The 21,175-nt window shown below is 43.7% G+C and overlaps 1 protein-coding gene across 1 annotated transcript in view; it reads left to right on the top strand.

The window, feature by feature from the left end:
- The window catches only part of HMGCLL1 (3-hydroxy-3-methylglutaryl-CoA lyase like 1), an 826,606-nt gene that overhangs the window by 25,004 nt on the left and 780,427 nt on the right, over positions 1-21,175 (top strand). The gene's annotated exons all lie outside the window — the stretch shown is intronic.

Here is a 21,175-nt window from a genome sequence, read left to right as displayed (position 1 = left end):
GTAGGCGAAGCAGGCAACACTACGTCCACTCCTTGGGCAGAGCGAAGTTGCCCGCCACCCGCCTCCCTCCCGCCCTCCCGAACATCCCTAATTTTATTAAATGGGCACATCAAAATAAATAAAATGCACTTACCTTGTCCGCGGCATTCCGGGGCACCCTCTGCTCGTTCACGCCACCGTCTGCTAACCAATGCGCATGCGCGGGCGGCCGCGCATGCGCATTTCTCAAAATGCACTTACCTTGTCCATCGGCGTCCCGGGGCACCCTCTGCTCGTCCACGCCGCCGTCTGCTAACCAATGCGCATGCGTGGGCAGCTGCGCATGAGCATTTGTTACGAAAAATGCTCTGCTCATGCGCGGCCACCCGCGCATGCGCATTGGTTAGCAGACGGCGGCGTGAACGAGCAGACGGAGCCCCGGGACGCCGCGGACAAGGTAAGTGCATTTTATTTATTTTGATGTAACCATTTAATAAAATTAGGGATGTAGGGGAGGGGGGCATGCGGAGCGTAGTGGGGCTACGCGAAGTGCGCAGGTGGGTGTGGTTTCTCGCCCACTTTGCATAGCTTCACCTAGCCCCACTACACACACTACGCCCAGGGTTAGTGAATAGCCACCTACCTGAATATTGTTATATATGCAACTGCTCATAAAGTTGAAATGGCATTGCACTACAACCCAGATTTCCAATCTCTTCACATGTTTTTGACCATCAAAATGCATTCCAGGGAAGTTGAATTATTGTTGGAAAATTTGACGCATGTCAAGGATAAGATTCTGGAATTGCTCCTCGTAGCAAGGGGCTAGGATTTGAAATGATACTAGTTGTTGAGTCTTCATATTTTATAATCAAATAAAACTTAAATAAAAAGTAATGAGCTTTGTCATGAAATTAATCTTTAGGGATGTTCTGCTAATAAAAAAAATCAAAAAAAATAATGCAATTTATTAGAATGCCTTGGTTAAAGTTATGCCTAGGTTCAGCAGGGCATTTAATAATGCATTGTGATGGTAGTAAAGGCAACATTTCATTCCTCCAAATACAATACATTTCCCTCCCTGACGATACATAACGAGAATATGGAGTCAGTATTGCATGGTTTAAAATTGCACTGTATTAAAAGTTCATATCCCGTGGAAAAAATAACCATATTGTGGCAGGCCATTCTGATTCATATGTAATTTTTAACATGCTGCTACTGTACCTGTTACCAGCAGGTTTCCTTCGTAGTCATTTTAGCCCCATACAGATCTTTGGACAGAAACCTCTATGACAGAGGCACATTTAACAAACACAAAAATTATGATTTGGATTTAGAATAAGTACTATGTACCAGCCAAAGTCTATAATTTATTATTAAAGCTGAAAACACATTCACTTGCTAGTGCTGTCAAATATACAGCCCGCAATGCTTGATATACATCAAAAGAAACTAAAGTATATGGCCATCTATTGTGTAGTGTATCTCCGGATTTTTGCCTTTTCTGTTTCTTATTGGTTAAGGAAGTCTACACACTTTACCCAGGCAAATCAGCAGTAAACTGCCTGTCCTCCCCATTTACCATATTGAACTTGGTTATACTCCTGATTGGCCTTTTTTAACTTTCCTTTAAGTTCCCAGTTTATGGTACAAGCCATACCCAGATCCTGTATGTTAAATGCCATTAGTGGACTTCAACACTTAGTGCCATGCACTACCTGTTTCACAGGTCTAAAGCTTTCTTTTAAATATTACTAAGTCATCCATAAGTAGGTAGTAAGACATCATGCATAATATATAACACATGATAGGACATGTACAAATATAATGTAAAACATGCCTTTACAGTGATTAGCGCCCAAAAGATATTGTTACTGTAGCAAGACTGCCTGTTCCACTGAGAAACACCAGCATGTACTATTACATTTAATAATGCTATCTTTGGTAGGAGACCAGTAGAAACATTATTTGTTGGCTCTATAACATGTATTAACTGTCCAATATAGTGGTGGAGTTGGGTGTCTAATAAATATTAAGCAAACGTTACTTTTAGGGCATCCTCTGTCCCAGGTAAATGCCAGATGACACCAGGGCAGGCCCCTTCATTTGTTCCTCTAGTCAGGCAGGCTAACCTTCCCCTAGAACTGGTTTAGAGTGACCAGAGAGGAGGGGGCTTATCATTTTCCTGGCCACATCTCCGAGTTGGACACTTAGGCTCTGCACAAGGGAAAACTAGTTTTACCATCTTGGATGTACGCAGAGAGGGGCACAGTGGGATTGTTTGTAGTTGGACACAAGGAACATAGGTAGAGTTACCCCTGGGAACTTTTACCTCATTAGTTAGAGAGGAACCATAAGTTATTTCCATCAACAAGCTGATGCAAAGCATAATTGTGGAATCCATAATACGCTCCTGAGAACTCTACTGGATGTGAGCAAGATCGGAAGGACTAGAACTGCTATCTCTGTTACAAAGCACAAAGAAGTAGACTCCTGTGGTCATAAGGCAGGACTCCTGTTCAAGTTACATGGACAAAGCAAGCTACAAGAGGCCGTTGCTGTGACTACCCAGATGATTAGCTCCACCTGGATCTGCCCTGGAACTTTGCAGTTGGCCTCTGATAGAATGAGTACTGATCCACAAGTGCTGTTTCCGAGTACTGGGCCTTAGGCTGTGTCTGGCTGAACTTCTTCTTCCACGTGTGAAAACCTGCCTTCAGAAACTTTTTAACTCCAAAGACCTCAGAGTAGGCAGATAAACCTTCCAAGTCAAACCAACTAAGGTGTGTTGACACTGGGCTGGAAATTCAGGTTTCTTTTGCTCTTGGCTTTGTCATGACTGCAGATCCTCATTGGAGGGACCTTGCGGAGATGCTCTCTGACTTTATAGAGATCTCTTCGGCTACAGTCGGCAGCCTAGCTCTGCTAAAGGTATCTGAGCTCCAAAGAAGTGACTAAATCCAAATAAAGAAATCTTGACCAATCAAAGGCACGAAAAATATCCGAGCCCTCTTGAGCAACAGCCTGATGCCTGTCTGAATTCTTTTGACGTGCATTTTTTAGACTAAGTCCCAAGGTAAAAGCTACGATCTGGCTGACAAAAGCTGCATCACAGTCCACCACTTATTGTGCCTCGGTCCCAGCTTACTATACCAGTTGACCCAGGTTGGCACTGAACATTTCCTGGCACTATTTCTATTTATACTTTCAAAAATTATTTTTCTGGTTTCCGTTACAATCAACTCATTGCCATTAAGTTCAATATGTCTACTCTGTGCAATAGCTACCAGGAGTCTGAGCTCAGGGAAATTTAGTGATAAGGATTTTGTTTATTGGTTAAGGTGGGTAGTCACCACCCTCTCAGTAATAGCCCGATTGATTACAGGTACCATGAAATAGTTTTAATAGTCTATTTAAAGTTTATGATTCATACTGCGAAAATAGTAGCCTTATCCATAAAGAGGAACTTTAGAATACATACCAGGTACCCATGTAATAGGTTCTTATGCTCTCAATGTGAGACACTGATGACCTCCTAAACAACGATGCATCATGTAAGTGATTTGCAAATATAACCAGAACACTGACAAGGCAATGCAAATTGCATGTTGGTTTTGCTGCAGTTAGCATTAAAAAAGTATTGTTTCGAAAATAAATGTTTATTGAAATTAGTATGTTAAATACTGGGCTATATCGTTTGTTTGTAGTAAAAAGAACCCAACACTTGTAATAGCGTGGTTAAAAAGCTGAGGTTTAAAAAAAACATATGCTTTGTTAAAAAATATGCATTCCTCAAGAAACTTTTGAAGTTGCTGCCAGCAAGCTAATAGTGGGCTCCGGTTATAATGACAATATTAAAGGTTTTATTTGAATTTAATGTACCTACTTTTTTATTTGACAAAGGACCATAAAAAAATTACGCAGAGTTTTTTTGGCTATCATTATCTATGGCACTGTCATGCTTGGAGAGCAAAGGCCTTAGAGTTTGGTGGATGCATAATATCTGCTGAAAGTGTCATACATCCTGGCCACTGTATTTAGAGTGCCGTGGTGTCAATGGACAGACATCTGAGATTTTTGTCCTGTGCCATCAAACTCTCAATAGTGCCTTAATTCCCTAGTTCGGAAGGAATATGAATGACAACAAGACCCCCAAGTGAAAAATGTTTATACCCAAGAAAAGATATGATACCCCAGTGAAATACAGACTTCAAGAACATTTTGTGGAATAAAAGCAACCAAAAATGTAAATAATGTAGATGTTCCCTAACTGGTTCTCTACTACAAGGACGGATGTGTCCATTATTCAGAAGTCCTTCAGTGCCATTTCAATTAATTATGGCTTAAAATAAACTGACATGTATGTGACAATTTATTCTTCTGTGTATTGAGATCTGAAACTTTCTCAGGGTATTATAATCACTTTCTTCAATGTCCATTAAAAAAAAAAAATAGTAAAGGACTCTTTCGAGTGCCTGTAATTGGAATGAGTACACCTCACTTTCTAAGGTTTTTATTGATGTATTCATATGTTCAGGTACGTCAGTAAAGCGGAAATTGCCACCTGCGAAGAACAACAGCAACCAAAAAAATAGGGACAAATACACCTCACTTTTTTTTCTATCTGCATGCATTTCCCACAGTGCGCTGCAGCTGCGGCCTGTGAAGGTGATTTTCAACTCTTATACTAAAATGTGAAGAGAGTTATGATAGACTCAGCACATCATTTCATTTCCTAGACGACTTTTAGTATAAATTTAGCAACATGGCCCAACTACCGTCCGTGATTTTGCTAGTTTATTGTATCATTAGATAACCTTTCCATATCCAGCGGGTGTTACACCTGCTTTAACCCTTTCGCTGCGGCGGCTATTCCGCCGCAGCGCTAACAGGGCGCGGCGGCCGCATGCTGGTGACAGAACCGCTCCGTCACCAGCCGCGGTTGAGCTGTGCTCGTGACGGAGCGGTTCCGTCATGGCCCGCCCCGCCCCACTCAATAGAACGCGCCGCGCAGGCGCGAAATCAGCGCCGCGAAGGTGCGGCGGCCGGGCCATGACAGAACCGCTCCGTCATCAGCACAGCCCAACTGCAGCTGATGACGGAGCGGTTCCGTCATCAGCATGGAAGGAGTTAAACAACGGTCCCTAGTGGTATCTATTGTGATCAAATTCACTAACTTAGACTGAATTGCTGGTAGCAGCATTTGGGAAATTATAATTGTAAACCGTTATATTTAGGGAAGTGCACACATGATGAGATAGCAAATAGCATTATTTAGCTGTCTCTTGGAATTTTTGACCCCCCAGGTTGTTTATTCGCTTCCAACACTATGCACCAGAAGCTTTGTAATGTGTGCATTTCCATGGCATATGATTTATTGAATTCTTTACCAACATGCCTGTCAACATCTGTTTGATTATAAAGGGTTGCTTATATGCAGCTTGATATCGGAGTAATGTAACTTCTATAATAGTATCTTTTATATGGTTTCCCTACCTTACACAGGTTGAATGAAGCATGCTAATTTCCACATACTTTTGCCTCATAGCTTGCCAGCATATTGTTTCCTGTGCTCCTTTTGCCTCAGTTTCTTTAGACACCTCTCTTAACCATAATTTGCTGTACGTTCTTGATAACATGCTTGTTGCCAATTTTGACTTGTAAATACTTTTCATTTGGAAAGAGGAGCCTTGTGGTTCCTTTCTTCACTAGTTCATTGTTCAAGGATATATCTGAAAATACCGAAAGTCATTCAGAAAAGATGCCACATAATTCCCTTGTAATGTATCTCTGTGACCTATTCTACTGTAGACTCCCAAGTACTTTGAAACCGCTTTTTGCCATTTCAAAGATATTCTTTTCTCACATTATGCTAAGCCATAAGATGGGAGGGCTCGGTTCAATGTTTCAGATTTGTTTATTTTGATCCTTAATCCCCAGGGTCAGGTTCACAAAAGTAAACGTACACTTTTATGTAAGTTTACAATTTTTTGAGTAGGGTCTTTACGACTGCCTATCTTTTTATGTGTGGAGTCTCCACAGTGGGTGCAGAGACATCTCATTCGTTTGTGAATTGCAAATAAATCATACACTGTATTGTAAAATTACCTTTGTGAATCAGTATCCTGATATTCTTGCTTCTCTGTCAACTACTCTGGCACAAAGTTCTCCAAATCCATCACAGATACCAGCACACCTTCTGCAAAAAGGGACAATTTAAAGACATTCATATCAAATTTAATTTCTAGTATTTGAAGTATTTGGTCATTTAATTTAATACATTGTGTAATCAGCACCAACATCAAGGTGAAGAGCAAGGGGTATGGCTTCTTTCTAAATAGCCTTTAAGCTAGCAACATTCAGAGACTCAGATATTTGTATAGATTGGTTCTATTGCAGGTTGATTAAAAATTAAGTCAAGGAAAATCTGAAGATCTTTTCTGCTATGGTTTTCACAAATGACCAGAGCCCAGATCAACTTATCACAAGGTGATTTTCAACAGCAAGAGGTGGCCTGGACCACTATGTTCACTACTGGTAAGGTATTCTTATTCTATGCCCGTAGATTCCAACCAATTGCCTTGTTCATCTGCTCTAGCATGAAACTTCTCAATATAATTTGTCTTTAAATTGATGAATCATACCAGCTAAAAAAACACAATGACTGCTTAGTACCAGCTTAGTTTGAGCTCTCTGTTTTAAAGAAAGTCAAACCATTTCCTCCAGAAAGTGATTTCAGAACTGAAGTTCAAGTCCGCGTACTCTTCCATTTGGATAGTGGTACTACCCAATTCCATGACTTGCCAGACTCCACATTAGCACCTCTTATCCAGGGCATGAGGAAATATTATCACATCATACACATCCTAATGACATTTGTAGGAAATGGGGTCCACCCATTTAGTTTCACAGGTTTAAGTACGGGAAGCATCCATTACAACGCAGTCATTACAACAACCTACATCCTACCTTTACAATGCAACTGTTACAATGCAACTGCCTTTACATTGCATGCCATTACAATGCATGTTACTACAACGCATGTCACTACAACACATGCCATTACAATGCATTATAAGCTAAGTAAAGGAGATTCTTTAGTATTAGGGTGGGTATGGGGTACATAAGAATAGTAATTTTCCCCCGACACTATCCAACACTTTCCCTACTGTTGCACTCACTGGAGTGGGAATAGTAATTTTTACCCCTACACTATCCAACACTTAGTAAATTTTACCTCTACACTATCCAACCCTTTCCTTACTGTTGCACTCACTGGAGTGGGAATAGTAATTTTTACCCCTACACTATTCAGCACTTATCCTACTGTTGCCCTAAAAGTATTATGCGTTGTAATGGTTTGCATTGTAATGGAATGCGTTGTAAAGGTAGTTTTAAAAAATGCGTTGTAATTGCATGCATTGTGAAATCATGCAATGTAATGGTAGTTGCAATGTAAAGACTGCACTGAAAAGCATGCATTGTAATTACCTGCATTGTAACGTCATATATTCTTAATTACGATTGACCACCTGTTTTTTTAACTTTTACTTTGAGTGAGTCCCGCTACCTAAGTCTCACTGAGTGTACATTCTTGGTATTAGGACTGAGCATACCAACTGCTGGGGGTCTTCCTTCTAAAAAATAAAGCTGCTGCTGCGCAGCTAGGATAGGTGATACTGGGCTGGATACACATGAACACAAGAGCACATGCTCATGTGTGTGGGCTGCATGTGTGAGACTACCATCTTGGGCAACCTGGTATCTACAGACATGTAGTCTATTCTAGGGGATACTCTTCAGGGATTGATCCTGGCCTGGGGTAGGCCTTATAACACGAGTGGACAGTCATAGTTTAGGTCATTAGTGCTTACACTGGGTAGACATTAGAGGTGAAATCTGCTCTAAAGTACAGCTTTGCCCCAGTCAGACCCACAGGGTCCAGCAAGGTGCCAATCGAGTATTACATATGCAACTTGAGTAAGATTTTACAGCACCTAGCATTCTACATAAACACCTAATGGCACTTTAAGACTAGTTATATTCTATATTGCAGGGGTGAGGATGAAATCTTTAAACCCTTTAGTGCTGCCGTTGGCCAACGGTTGTCGTGAGCACTACCTTGCCAGTGCTGCACACGTTAGTTGGCCGACGCGGCCGCACCCGTTCTTCGAACGTTCAGCATTGGCGCAGAACGTTCGAAGCAACAAACAGGTTAACTGTTAATTAGATTGTCACACTTCACCTGGTCTGGGTCACCCCAGGCATGTTGGAACAAAGGAGGAGGGGAACACCTCTGTAGTCCACATAAGAGAGGGCATGCCTCCTTTTGACCTCCGGAACACCACCCCCAGGGCCCAACACAAGCAGGTATGTTTATAATGAGCCATTATTGAGACCTTTGACATTGACCTTAAAGGCATTGCTGGTTTCTCACTTTGCCACCCTCAGTGATTAAAATAATTGATCTGCTTGCCCCACCACTTCTTAATGTCACCCACTGCCACTGGGACAGGAACTTTGCGTAATTAGCCAGAGGGGCCGTGGGAGCCTTGGAGCTCCTGCTCAGCACTCAATGAGCCTCTAAGTCTGTGGATACCCCCAGTGGGACCAGGGCACCCCATAAGAACAAAAAAGCACCATAGCACAAAGCCACATTCCAAAGAAGGAAACAGCAGCAAAGTTGTTCAGTAAAAATTAATGGGATGAAGACTGGAGTGCCCCACAATTCTCAACTAGTAGGGTCATTTACAAGTCAGTTGGCTTCTGTGGTGTCCCACAGAGGGGCATGGGCGCTAACAACTTTCTTCTTCTTGGGGGGTTGCATGATGTGCAACAGCACCCCAGGAATGTTTTTTAGAAAGTCAGCCTAAGTCTCCTAAGGCCTTAAAATTCTGTCCCTGGAAAATCTTTGTATTGAGTTAAAGCACTCCCAACAGTCTACCAGGAATGTTTTAAAGAAAGTCATCCTACGCCATTCAGATAATGATTTGAATAATGCATTTAATTCTTAGCCCTCACAGAGCCTGAGCTGTTGCTTTTAGGTGTGAGGACTCGTTGTGGTTGATCCTGTAACTGTAATGACAGTCTAATAGAATTAAACGGTATATTCTGGCACAAATTCTTGAATTTTAAAAGCATTTGAATATGGTTACTGTCCCCATTGATTTTAATAGTTGCAGTATGGAAACATCACATGTGGTTACTTTTACTACTGTGATGACATCCTGACAGAGCCAGTAAGCCTGTCTTATAAATAATGACAACCCCTTATATTGTGATGTTGCATCTGGTTTAGGGGCATTGTGATTAGGGGGTGGAGGACTCCCTATGGTTGTAAAGTGATATGAGGATGGCACAAAGAGGTATTTTTATCTACCAGAGGCACATATTTGTATTTTAATGCATAGAATTTAGTAGTGTGTGTGTAATAAAAGTACCTTTACTTTTTTAGAAAAACCATAAAAACTGGACAATTGTAGGCTGCCACCGATATCCCCTGAGTAGACCTTGAATAGTGTCTGCTTTGCTATCCTGAGAGAGTCAAGAGCTTTCTGTTAGGGTGAATGCACATCCAGCCCCAGATTAACCTGTGTTAACCCTCTGGTAGCTTGGCACAAAGCAGTCAGGCTTAATTTAGAGGCAATGTGTAAAGTATGTAACCAGCACTTCAAACAGTAATAAAGTGAAAACACAACACCAGAAAAATCCCACACCAATTTAGAAAAAGAAAGTTAAATGTATGAAAAATCCAATCCATAGATAAAAAACCAACGATATGCAAAGTCAAAGCTTTAGATAAAAATAGACCGTAGAAGCACAAAGTGCCAACTCTGGTTATCTGGTTGTTCCGGGCTGGGGCAAAGTCACAAGTTCAGGTTCACCACGATGGAGCCCGGCCAGGTACCGTGACCAAGATAGGCCAGCTGAACAAGCGTATCTTAATCCAAGTTGTGGAACATTGCAAGATCCCGTGTTGAGTATGTGTTGTGTAGTGGTAGGCCCGAGGAGCTGCAAGCCTGTGATGTAAGGTCCTGAGTCATCATCAAGGATGCAATAGATAAGAGATTTAGAGTGTGAAGTCTTGCACGAAGATCCATCACACACTGGTGGTTCTGTTAAAGCTGTGGGCAGCGATGCATAGTCCTACATCATTGTCAATGAGGACATTGGCAAGGGGCTTGCATTGTGAAGGCCTGCGTCGAAGATGCGTCATGCAGTGGCAGTTCCGAGGAGACTGAGGGCTGTGAGGTGAAGTCCAGTGTCAGAGATGTATAAACTGAAGTGATTCTGATGGGGCTGAGAGAAGGTATGCTGCACTGCTTCGGTTCACCTTACAGGACTGCAGGTTGCCTGGTAGTACAACTTAAGGCCCACTTCCAAGGGTTATGGACTGGGATGGTGCCATTTGGGGACATAGGACTCACAGCAGATAGAGTTGAGGTGTTGGGTGTAAGGTAGTTAGAGACTTTTCAGTCTCTGAGACTCTGATCAGGAGGCTACCCAACTAGTACTGGGAGTCAATCTGGTGGGGCTGGATTTTAGATGCAGGTCCAGTCCTTTTACTCAGGCAGACGGGTAGCAGGCAGCAGGGCAACGAAATAGGAATCCTTATTGCAGAGCAGTCCTTCTGAGTCTTCCACAGGTCGAGAGGTGGACTGAAGTTTTTGGTCTAAGGGTTCAATATTGATACCTGGTACCGACTTTGAGGTAGGAAAAGCTTCTGGAGGTTTCCACCACAAAAAGGTGCCTCCCTGCCCTGACCCCAGCTTGCCTGGGGTCACAATATACCAGTGCAAACCCTTTATGAGCATGCCAAACAGATCCTTTGTGATTGTAGGTGACAGCTCCTCTCCCTCACAAATCAGAGATGGCCCATCCTGTCAACGTCTATTCTCCTTTGTCTCACTATGTGGGAGAAATACACAAAGGCCAACTGCCACCTACACCTAGTCATGTTACCCAGGAAACAGGCTGCAGGGACCAATAGTTGGGACAAGAAAATGCCAACTTTCTAAAAGTAAAAGACGATGGACAGAATGCAGAGCAAATCAAACATTCACCCCTAGACAATAGATGTGGGTTAAATCCATTGTTCTTTTTCTCACCATGCCACCCCAGTTTGCAAAAGAGGCATTTTCAGAACTGTGACTTTAAATCGAACTTTACCAATAAAGAGTGTTTTAAATTCCAATTCTTTAGACATCAAACTCGATATTCCCACCTGCTTCCAATTGAATGTTATTGCTTATTAAATCTAATAATTTAACCCAATGTTATTCTATAGGAGAAGTGGCCTTTCAGTAGTGACAAATCTATTTAAGAAGTTTCCACTATCAGCACATTTAAAAGTTGAAAGTACATGTCCAGAATTTTAAATAAACTACATCATGCCCCATAGACTATTTAGGGCCTACCCTAGGGCTGACTTATATGTATAAAAGAGGAAGGTTTAGTCTTGGCAAAAGGTTTATTTTGCCAGGTTGAATGGCAGTTTAAGACTGCACACACAGGCTGGAATGGCAGGTCTGAAACATATTTAAAGGATTACTTAGGTGGGTGGCACAATCTGTGCTGCAGGCCCACTAGCAGCATTTAATTTACAGGCCCTGGGTACAAGTAGTACCACTTTACTAGGGACCTACATGCAAATTAAATGTGCCAGTTGGGTGTAAACCAATGTTACCATATTTAAAGGAGAAAGCACACACACCCTAACACCATTTAGCAGTGATAAAGTGCACAAAGTTCTAAGGCCTACAAAAACAAGATAAGCAAAAATGGAGGAGTAAGGCAAAATGTTGGGGAGAAGAACACCCTAAGGAAGATAGGTCTAACAAAGGACAACTGCAGACTTATTACTTGAAAAGGACTTACATCCTTTACAACTAATAACCCATTTTGCAATAAATTATTTCAGCCCGCACCATCTTCCAAACCAGATGAAATTAAATGAAATGAAAATGAAATGAAATGAAAAGGGGCTTTATTAAGTGCAACTGCTGCCCTGAGGCGTCCAGGCGCTAAGAGCTAGGTTAGTGCCTCCCAGTGTGGTCATTACAAGAGGAAGGGTTTGACCCAAGCAGTCACGGGGACCTGGGCGGTATCTAGTACACGTAAAGGGGGTCCCCGTAAGGGAATTAAGTTGTGTTACAAAACCAACAAGTGATAATTCAAACACTTTAAAAAGGAAAACTAAGAAACATTCATAACTTTTAGAAGTGTGTATTGTAATTTATTAACAATACCTTGCAATAATGCTTCAGAGGAAATTTATACAATTGTTGCAAAATGTGCCCCGACAGGAAGGGGGAGAGGTGAAGAGGAGTGCTCGGGGGAGGGGTTAGTGAGAGATGAATGAACACAGTTGTGGGTGATAAGTACAAACAATACCGACAACATCAAAACAATTACAAATGCATGAGCCAATTAGTGTATAAAGGCATAAAATAATTAATGATTTTTCACAAAAACTTTCAACGGACACCAAGTCAGTACTAAACTGTAGAGGGCAAGTGCCGGAAGTTAAGTGGAAAACACCGTCGACGTTTCGACTCCTATATGTAGGCTCAGTTCAGTCCTTAAGTGGGGTCTTCATCAGGATGAGAAAAGGTGGGGGGAGTGTGGGGCAGTCCTGTTGGATAAATTGATAACAGTAAATTATTGAGTAATGCAACATAGTCAGTACATTCAGACTATGATGAGAATAGAGATGCTAATGAGAGAGAGTTACCATGAGATCGTGGCCTACTTTGGCTCGCGATGAGGAACAGCAAAGGACTGTGGTTTAGTCACAGGTCACTCGCCAAGAGAATGAATCTCATCACAAACTAAAGAGGAGAAAAGGAGAACCAGTCAAGTAGGACTTCGTCCTATACTTCTATCAAGCAATGTTAAAAGGACCCAACTAAAATAGGATCCACTGATAATTTACGTGAAGGGTGATATCTTAGGGTGGCTCCACTGCGGGAGTATGAGATAGGGAACCTCATACACACATCGGGGTGGAGGTGGGCACAAGCCCTTGAAATTAAACTCAGAGAGTGAGAGCACTGGGGGTGGAGAGATTGGTGATAAATCACATGTGTCTATGAGGGTTGCCAGGTCCAAACGTGAAGTCTCGGTAAACATCAGACACTTTCTAAGGAAGTTACAACATACCTGGGTGCCGAGAAATGGAGCAGATGAGTAATGGCCCACAATTACGAACATTGGTCGTCAGCAGCTCAATACGCTGTGTTTTAGATCGAGGTTTGGTAAGTAACCCGGATCACCCCCATTGCTACCCCTTTGGTCTGCAGGTAGAACTTGTCTTGGAAAATGAAAAAATTCTGTCTCATGGCAATGTTGAGTAATTCAATTATGAAATCTGTCGGAACCTGAACAGGTGCTGGTCGTTTCTCCAAAGCTTGTCTCATCACTTCCAAGGCATCAAGTTGTGGAATGCTGGTATAAAGCGAGACAATGTCGCATGTCACCAAAAATTCAGCGAAATGGTACGTGACCACAACGCGGCAACCCCTTAATGTAATCGGGTTATCTAATCGCCCCTTCCAGCCCCTGACCAGGTCTTGTAAACTTAAATCTTTTTCAGAACTTTGACCGAGTTCGCCAACTCAGCCAACGAGCATCACAGGCGTCTAAAATAGAACGTGTGTGCCGTGTGCCTGAAACGGATTTGTCTCGCCTTTCACAAAATAGGTATGTGATGTAGCCGATGTGTTACGTGTTTTCATAGCGGTCACATTGTTTTACTGTGTAAGCCCCATTTAAATGCGCCGGACGCGCCCACAACGATTTTCTATTTTTTTCTTTTAAGACTCATGATCCGGGTTACTTACCAAACCTCGATCTAAAACACAGCGAATTGAGCTGCTGACGACCAATGTTCGTAATTGTGGGCCATTACTCATCTGCTCCATTTCTCGGCGCCCTCGTATGTTGTAACTTCCTTAGAAAGTGTCTGATGTTTACCGAGACTTCACGTTTGGACCTGGCAACCCTCATAGACACATGTGATTTATCACCAATCTCTCCACCCCCAGTGCTCTTACTCTCTGAGTTTAATTTCAAGGGCTTGTGCCCACCTCCACCCCGATGTGTGTATGAGGTTCCCTATCTCATACTCCCGCAGTGGTGCCACCCTAAGATATCACCCTTCATGTAAATTATCAGTGGATCCTATTTTAGTTGGGTCCTTTTAACATTGCTTGATAGAAGTATAGGACGAAGTCCTACTTGACTGGTTCTCCTTTTCTCCTCTGTAGTTTGTGATGAGATTCATTCTCTCGGCGAGTTACCTGTGACTAAACCACAGTCCTTTGCTGTTCCTCATCGCGAGCCAAAGTAGGCCACGATCTCATGGTAACTCTCTCTCATTAGCATCTCTATTCTCATCATAGTCTGAATGTACTGACTATGTTGCATTACTCATTAATTTACTGTTATCAATTTATCCAACAGGACTGCCCCACACTCCCCCCACCTTTTCTCGTCCTGATGAAGACCCCACTTAAGGACTGAACTGAGCCTACATATAGGGGTTAAAACGTCGACGGTGTTTTCCACTTAACTTCCGGCACTTGCCCTCTACAGTTTAGTACTGACTTGGTGTCCGTTGAAAGTTTTTGTGAAAAATCATTAATTATGTTATGCCTTTATACACTAATTGGCTCATGCATTTGTAATTGTTTTGATGTTGTCGGTATTGTTTGTACTTATCACCCACAACTGTGTTCATTCATCTCTCACTAACCCCTCCCCCGAGCACTCCTCTTCACCTCTCCCCCTTCCTGTCGGGGCACATTTTGCAACAATTGTATACATTTCCTCTGAAGCATTATTGCAAGGTATTGTTAATAAATTACAATACACACTTCTAAAAGTTATGAATGTTTCTTAGTTTTCCTTTTTAAAGTGTTTGAATTATCACTTGTTGGTTTTGTAACACAACTTAATTCCCTTACGGGGACCCCCCCTTTACATGTCCCAGTGTGGTCAGCCCGGGGATTAGTCTGATTTATTGAAGAGAAAGGTTTTGATTGTTTGCGGAAGGTCATCAAGTTAGGTTTGGATCTTAAATGGAGGGGGAGTGAGTTCCATTACTTGGCTGCGTTATAAGAAAAAGACCGACCTCCAGCTCTGGATCTCCTAATCTGGGGGACTGTCGCCAAGAAGGCATGAGAGGAACGAAGCTGTTTGTTGGGGCGGTAAGGGGTAATCAGAGAATGACTGATTGCTGGGCCAGATTTCCAGTATGCTTGATGGGAGATGCACATGGACTTGAATTTAATTCTCTCCCTGACAGTGAGCCAGTGCAAAGTTCTCAGCCCAGGCTCCACCGAAGTTCTGCGTGGAAGACTGAGCAATGTGCGTGCTGCACAGTTCTGAATCCGCTGAAGTTTTTGCAGACAATATTCAGGCGCCCCTAAATACAGGGCGTTACTGAAGTCGCGGCGGGATTGAATTAGACCTTGCATAACTACTTGCTTGGCCTCAAAAGGTAGCAGCGGAAGGATTTTCTTCATCATCCTGATGAGACCAAAGCAAGTCGCTGACAATTTAGTTGCTTGGGTGTTGAAGGTCAGGGATTTGTCCAGCCACACCCCCAGACTTTTTATGTTGTCTCTGCGTGTGGGTGGCGCACCCAAGCTGTTGGGCCATAATAAATCCATGGTGGGGGAAGCTGGTGGGCAGAGGAGCATAAGCTCGGTTTTGTCCCCGTTGAGCTTGAGGCACGACTTCCTCATCCAATTCTTGACTTGTTCCAAGCAAGTTGCCAGACTGGTCTGTGGTTGGTGGCAGTTCTTTTGCGTGAGAGAGACCACTAGCTGAGTATCGTCCGCATATGTGATGATCTTAATGCCACATGGGCGAACTATCTCAGCCAGCGGTCTCATGTATGCATTGAATAGAACAGGGCTCAAGGATGAGCCCTGCGGTACCCCTCAGCCCAAGGGCTTGCTTGAGGAGACAAAGGCTCCTTCAAAGATTTGAAAAGTCCTATCACTTAGAAAGGACTTGAACCAGGCCAAAGCTTCTCCTGATACTCCTAGACTATAGAGACGGCGCAAGAGGATTTTGTGGTTCACCGTGTCAAACGCGGCGCTCAGATCAAGGAGGATAACTGCCACTGATCCCCCCTGATCCAAGATCCGCTTAGCTTCCTCTGTATCCGCCAACAAGGCAGTTACCGTCCCATGTTTGGGACGGAAGCCCATCTGGGTGACATCAAGTAGATGGTTACTCTTGAGAAACATGGTTAGGTAGATGTTAATGTGTTTCTCAAGGATTTTGCTCACCGATGGGAGCAAAGAGATCGGGCGGTAGTTGTTAAGGTTGCCGGGGTCAAGGGTGGGCTTCTTCAGGAGTGCTCGCACCATTGCGTGTTTCCAGGTGGGCGGTACAGTGCTAGTCACTATGGAGGAATTAAGTAGCTTCATGATCGTGGGAAGAATGACCTGGCCAGCTGAAACCAGCGTGCTCGGGGGCGGGGTCACATGGGGAGCCTGACTTTATTTGGTGCATGTGAGGCTCAAGTGTTTCTAAATCTAACTGGGGAAAATGCACTAAAGTGTTTTAGTGGAAGTCCTCAGCTTCTATGGGGTGATATGGTTCTTGGAAGGAGGGATCTAAATCCATAGTTGAGAAGGATAAGTAAATATTATTTATTTTTTGAAAAAATAATTCCGCTAAGTCATAGCATCTTGAGAGTTGATTGTAGTTGGCAGCCGAGGGTGGTGGAAGCCTGGTCAGGCTTTTTACTATTTAGAACATCTCTTTAGGTTTGGATCTGGCCGACATGATTTTCTCACTATAGTAAGCAGATTGTGTTACTTTTATTTCAGATTTATAGGCTCTAATAGCCTCCCTGTATATAGCTTTGTCCGTGGCGGCATAACCCAGGCGCCACTTCCTTTCCAGCTTCTTACATAGACGTTTTTGCCTCTGAGCTCTTCTGAATACCAGGGCGCTGTTTTCCGCTGCCTTTTTAGGCTGGTATTAGGGAGGGGAAGTATAGAGTCAAGTGACTTCGTAATCCAATTGTCGTACTCCTTGTTGTTGGAGGGGGGTCATGAGTGAATGAGGGTCTAGTGATTGTAAGAATGCTAGTCCACTGGTCCAAAAGGAGTCTGGGCCAGTTTCTCATTTTCCGCGGGGTAGGGGTACTGGGTAGGGGTTTCTGTGTGGTCCAAGTGAGGGGAATCAAAAAGTGATCAGTCCAGGGGAAACGACTGATGGCGCCTACTTTAAGGTGCGTGCAGTTACTAAATACAGGGTCCAGAAGATGGCCTTTACCGTGAGTGGGGGATGGAACAAATTGTTCCAGCTGGACTGCAGCCAGGCTCGCCGTCAACTCGACGGCAACGTTGTCCGAAGTATTATCGAAATGTATATTAAGGTCGCCAAGCAACGTAAAATTGGAGGGGGAAGAGACCAGTTTGGCCACACGGAGGGTAGGTCTCTGTGAAACTGTCTGAGTGGCCCAGGGGGGCGATAAATAAGAATGCCTGTGAAGCTGTCATTAGGGGAAAATTCAATAATGAAGGGCATACTTTCGCAATCAGCAATGGTCTCCAAGGAGCAGCGACACGTATATATGTCCTTATAAATAATTGCGAGCCCACCGCCTTTCCCGTGAGCGCGGTCTATGTGGGTAATCTGATAGCCTGGTGGAAGGGTTTGCACCAGGTCGGGCTCGGAGTCTTGAGTTAGCCATGTTTCAGTCACGAAGACTGCGTCCGGTGTATATTCATCCAACAACAAAGACATTTCCAGGCTATGTTTGGGCAAGGACCTGCAGTTTAAAAGGAACATTTTGAAATCCAGCATGTCATCCTTGCTTCGCGGGATGATGAGCTCTATATTGCAGTGAGGGCAGACATGGGGTAGCTCCAGGGGGTGGAAAGAGTGACAGCAACTTGTTGTTACAGAGGTCCGTAGTTTGTGAAGAGACCCTGAGCTGTAATGCTTCCTTAGTTCCAGGGAAGGAGCAGGGGTCGTGGCCCCTGGCCCCGGTCTGCCGCGGACGGGCGCAGACGGGCTTGCCTTTGGCGCGCCTTTGGCGCGCCGCCGGCCTGCCCGCTGCGCCCGTCCGCTGCGCGGGCGTTTAATGGCGGCCATAAATAGTGCAGAGGAGAGGGGAGGGTGGTAGACTGATAATAACTATACCGCTACCCCAAACTCGTCCCAATATGGCTTCTGGGCCGTGTGAGTCCCTGTAAAGCACCTATTCAGCTGCAGGGTTCGCGATGGCACTGCGGGTGAAGGCAAACACCGCGCGAGATAAGTGCACAAAAAACAACAGCTAAATCAGTGATTTTAAAAACAGTATTTTAAAAATTACAGTTTATAAACCTAGCTTTCCCGGCTGAGCCTCAGGAAAGTGACAATCAAAACTAGCAAGCGCACGAGTTTTCAGCACGGCTTAAGTAGCCTGAGGGGTGGGAGATGCATCGTTTACAAAGCTACCACAACCAGCACCCCGCTTATTTTGCAGACAAGTTCATATCTCTGGTAAATCTTGGTACACCCACAGTCAGGACACCATGAGACTGAAGACTAAGGACTGTAAAAAAGAAAAAAACAAGATAGCCGGTCTTTTCAATCTAGGTAGCCATGATGTGGACTAACATACCCATATCCTGGGGACCACCCTAACACTGCTCTAGATTAAGAAAGCATTGAATACTCCCCTCTTTAAAGAACACTACATCACAATGCATTAACCATACACAGCCCAGCTTCCTCTCCTCCTACTTGTTGGCTTTATGATTGTTGTTGACCCACATTTCGGCTAGGTTTGCAGTCTGGAAATACCATATACCTATATACATGCATACATCTAATGCACATATGCCTGCTCTAAGTTCACATGGTCTTGTTTAAGAAGTTTACCACAAACTGTCATCAATTCATGAGTGCATGCCTTATTGTTGTGTTGGTGTATGGGCAACCTGACTGTTTGAGCAGTCAATGTTGTCCTCCTGAATAAACACATGCTGCCTCCCTCCGAATCTGACGCCCAATATCACGCAATATCAAGTGAACATGCCAAACTTCAAGCTAACTGTCAAGAAACTATGAGGTTGTTAGATTATATTAATGCCATCATCAACAATTAGACAATCCATATACTTCAACCTTATCTGTTGCAAAGAGATGGCATCATACTGAGTAATCCCTTTGCCACTCAGTATATCAACTGGCACAATACATCATCCCACTGGCCACAAAATACTCTTCCCTAAAATGATTTCATAGGACCCCTGACAAACCTGTTCCCTAACAGATGGAATTTCTACTACACTGAAGAGTTTCCCCCTAACAATCAAATTAAGGGTACATTCATGATAGCCCCTTCTGTGCCAAATTGACCCACATTTGAAAAACCTTGGCTAATTCCTTTAGGAGTTGTTAGACCTGGCATCTTTTGGCATGTTTCCCCTGTATTTTTGCTTACTGTCCTCTTGTTTTCAATGGTGTGTTGGACTTCGTGTTGTTGGTTTAGTGCCTCTGCACACTTTCTCACTGCTGTTTGGTGTTAAAGTACAAGTGCTCCTACTATAAATTGTGTTTATGGATTGGTGTTTCCATGTTTGGCTTATTTGATTTAATATTAAGTCCCTAGTACAGTGCACTGTGTGTGCCCAGGTCCTGTAAATGAAATGCTGCTAGTGGGCCTGCAGCACTGATTGTGCCACCCACACAAGCAGACTTTCAAAGATGTCTCAGACCTGTACTGAAGTATCTACGCACAGTTCTTACTGCCACGTCGACCTGGCAAGTGCCTCCATTTGGCAGTCCCTACCCTTCCCCTTTCTTACATGTAAGGCACCCCTCAGGTGATCGGCTGAAGGTACCCCCCATGGGCAAAGTGCAGATTATGTGAAAGATAGGACATGTCCTGGTTTGTGTGATATGTCATGATAGTGAAATATTGCCAATTTTGTTTTTGACTATTGACAGGCTATATGTCCCATAAGCTAACATGGGAGTTACTTTGTAACTTCTTACAAGACTAACGTTCCATTGGGACAATATAGAGAAAAAGAGTTTATTATGCCGGAACTCAGTATTTTAAAAGACATCTTTTTAGTAAAGATGACTTTTATATTATGTGTTTGAAAATACCACTTTTAGAAAGTGGGTATTTTCTTGCCTAACCATTCTGTGTGCCTCTGCTGGTTTGTGTATTGACTGTCTGGTCTTGGAGTGACAGGGGCTGTTGATATGCATTCACTGTAGACAGCCACAAGGCGGGTGAGGTAAGTCCTGCCTTTCCCGGGTGACTCATAGTTGGGCTGAATAGGCCTGGTCTGCATGTATATTGGTGGATGAAGTTTTCATTGGCACCTGAATAAATTTAAATGTGTGTGTCTTGTAAAGCGCACTGCTACCAGGAGGCGTCCTGGCGCTATAGACCACTGGGGAACCCGTCCTGGCTTTCCCTGTGAGATGTTCCCTCCTGGGTATCTCCAAGGTGAAACCAGGCATCCCCGGCGTTGGTGGATGGCCGTTGTGGAGATGAGGCAAGCTAATGCCCAGAGTTGCCGAGTGTGATCCCTGGTTAGAGTAGGCACCGAGGCGAGAATTATCGAGTCCACTGACCTTGGTTCACGACCCTGCCGCGTCGGGAATTGAACCCTGGTCCCGGGCTGTCCTCTGCTTCCGGGTCTGCCGCCTCTAACCAGTGAGCCACACCACCCCACAATAGACAGTATCTCTTCTGCACAATGGTGTCTCCACCTCCTGTAGTGAAGCTGGGCCAGTGAGAGTAGAACTGTTTTGGACTGGGGTCGGAGACCCTTTCTACAGAGAGGACAAAGAGAAAATGTGGTGTAAATATTGGGGCCCTGACCCCAGGATTTTACAAATTTTTGGGATCAAGGCACCTGCCAAAAGAAAGAACTGGAGAAGCTGTAAAGAGGAACTACAGTTTTGGTGTGTGCTTTGCTGTGTTGGCCTGCAGTAGCTGCTTTTGTCTTGGGCAGAGAAAGTACTGGACTGAAATTTCTGGAACTTCTTTGTTTGAGTTTTTCAATGGTCTTCAGGTAGAGCTTGTCCTCCTGTTCAAGAAATCTCAGGAACAAGACTTCAAGTTCAGCTGCTTCCAGCACTGGGAACTGTGTGTTTTGTGCTGCACCAGAAGATAAATTAGCCCACCGCTGTCAACGATGTCACTGCTGCATCT

Source organism: Lissotriton vulgaris, chromosome 6, assembly GCF_964263255.1.
Source record: "Lissotriton vulgaris chromosome 6, aLisVul1.2, whole genome shotgun sequence".
NCBI lineage: Eukaryota > Metazoa > Chordata > Amphibia > Caudata > Salamandridae > Lissotriton > Lissotriton vulgaris.
This window is presented reverse-complemented; position numbering and strand designations above follow the sequence as displayed.